The sequence below is a fragment of the Ceratotherium simum genome, chromosome 22 (genome assembly GCF_057802395.1).
Source record: "Ceratotherium simum simum isolate JZ-2026a chromosome 22, ASM5780239v1, whole genome shotgun sequence".
Classification (NCBI taxonomy): Eukaryota; Metazoa; Chordata; class Mammalia; order Perissodactyla; family Rhinocerotidae; genus Ceratotherium; species Ceratotherium simum.
The window spans coordinates 22,492,824-22,495,151 of record NC_141921.1 but is presented as its reverse complement, the minus strand read 5'-3'; positions in this window follow the sequence as shown (position 1 = coordinate 22,495,151).

Here is a 2,328-nt window from a genome sequence, read left to right as displayed (position 1 = left end):
GTTTTGTGATAATTTGTTACACGGCAATAGTTAACTAAGACATACAAGGCGAAAACCCTAATTGTATGAGATGAAGTGCAAACGGTGACTCCTGGAGTTGCTGCAGCCATCCTGCTAACCTACCTGAAGACAAAGCCAACATCAGGGGTGCCAGAGCAGCAAGATGGGGAGAGCCCAGGTCCTTGAGAACATCACTGAATCAACCAGCCCCAGAACCAGTCCCACCACCAGACAATCTTCCTTATTGTTCAAGACGATGGAGTTGGATTTTTTGTTATGTGTGGCCAAAATCTTCTAAGTCGTCTAGGGACACATCTAGATGATAAACAATATAAAAGTGCATTTCCATTGTGAGCTACAGTGAAGGAAATGAACTGGATGAAAAGACGGGCAATAATAGGGAGACCTCCTCAGAGAGGGTGTCCTCTAAAGATGCAGCATTTGAACTTGACCTGGGCCGGCCCCGTGGCTTAGTGGTTAAGTGCGCGCGCTCCGCTGCTGGTGGCCCGGGTTTGGATCCCGGGCGCGCACCGACGCACCGCTTCTCTGGCCACGCTGAGCCGCGTCCCACATACAGCAACTGGAAGAATGTGCAGCTATGACATACAACTATCTACTGGGGCTTTGGGGGGAAAAATAAATAAATAAAATTATAGAATTATAAACTTGACCTGAAGGATGAGGAGGAGCCAGCCATGTGAAAAAGAGCAGGGAGAAGAGCTGCAGGTGGGGGAGTCAGTGTGTGGGAAGCCCTAGAGGAGCAGGAGCAGGACCAGTGTTGCTGGGGCTTGTGAACAATGGGGAGAGCTGGGTGGGGAAGGAGAGGTGGGCGGGGCTGAGTCACAGGTGTTGGGGATGAGGAGGGGCAGGGAAGGGACTAAGCTTCTAGGCCCTCTCCTTGGTGAGAGCTTTGCACGCCCCTCCCAGCCCCCAGCTCATATTCACACCAAGGCAGAGGCACCAACATTCCCCTGAAGGCAGTACCCTCTGAATACTCTTGCAGGAGAATCATTTACTCACTCATTTATTCATTCAATAAAATGTGGAGCACCAGCTAAGCACCAGAAGGATACAACGGTAAGCAAAAACCAGACGTGGAAGCTCCTAAAGCTTCCTGGTGAGGAAGATGGGTATTAACCAAATAACCACACAAACAAATGTAAAAATAGAAAACGAGGTAAGTGCTATGAAGGTGGAAGACAGGGAGCTCGAAGAGCATCTAACAGGAGGACCTAGCTTGGGGGTCGGATAAGATATCCCTCAATAAACGATGTTTAATCTGAGATCCTATGGGTGAGTAGGTGTTGACCTGGCAAAGTCAGGAACATAGAGAAAGGAGAGGAGAGAGAAGCAGTTTCCAGACAAGGAAAAAGCATGTGCAAAGGTCCTGCATGGAAACTGAGCATCTGGAGGACTGTAAGCAGATCTGAAGGAGTCTGGTTTTGCTCACCACTGAATCCTCAGTGCCTGGTACAGTAGGCACTCGATATTTGTTGAATTAAGAAAGGCCCGTGGGGCCGGCCCGGTGGCTTAGCGGTTAAGTGCGTGTGCTCCGCTAATGGCAGCCCGGGTTCGGATCCCAGGCGCGCACCGACGCACCGCTTCTCCGGCCATGCTGAGGCCGTGTCCCACATACAGCAACTAGAAGGATGTGCAACTATGACACACAACTATCCACTGGGGCTTTGGGGGAGGAAAAAAAAGGGGGAGGATTGGCAATAGACGTTAGCTCGGAGCTGGTCTTCCTCAGCAAAAAGAGGAGGATTAGCACGGATGTTAGCTCAGGGCTGATCTCCCTCACACACACAAAAAAAGAAAGGTCCATTGAGGAGGTGGAGCTTGGCATGAGGTGAGCCAGACCATGCCGGGCCTTGTAAGGCTGCAGCAGGAGTTTGGATTTTATTCCAAGGGCCATGGGACGCCACTGAAGGCTACTAAATAGGGAGTAGGAAGGGTGACATGGTCACCCTGGTATTTTTATTAGACCCCTCTGGCTGTTGGGTGGGAAACCGGTAGGGACTTGATTGTAAACTGGGAGCCCAGTTAAGAAGTGATTGCTGAGGGCCAGATAGGAGGTGATAGAGGCTTAGGCTCAGGAAATAGAGATGGAGAGAAGCGTGCAACATTAATTGACTTATTTATTCAAGAAACATTGGGCACCTACTACTTGCCAGGCACATGGGTGCTGGAGAATTTCAAGTGAGCATAAACTGACATGGTCTTTACCCTCATGGAGCTCACAGTCTAGTGGAGGAAATAGACATTAATCAAATAATATTACAAACGAACCATTAGAACTATGACAAGTATGTGGTACTAGGAGATTGA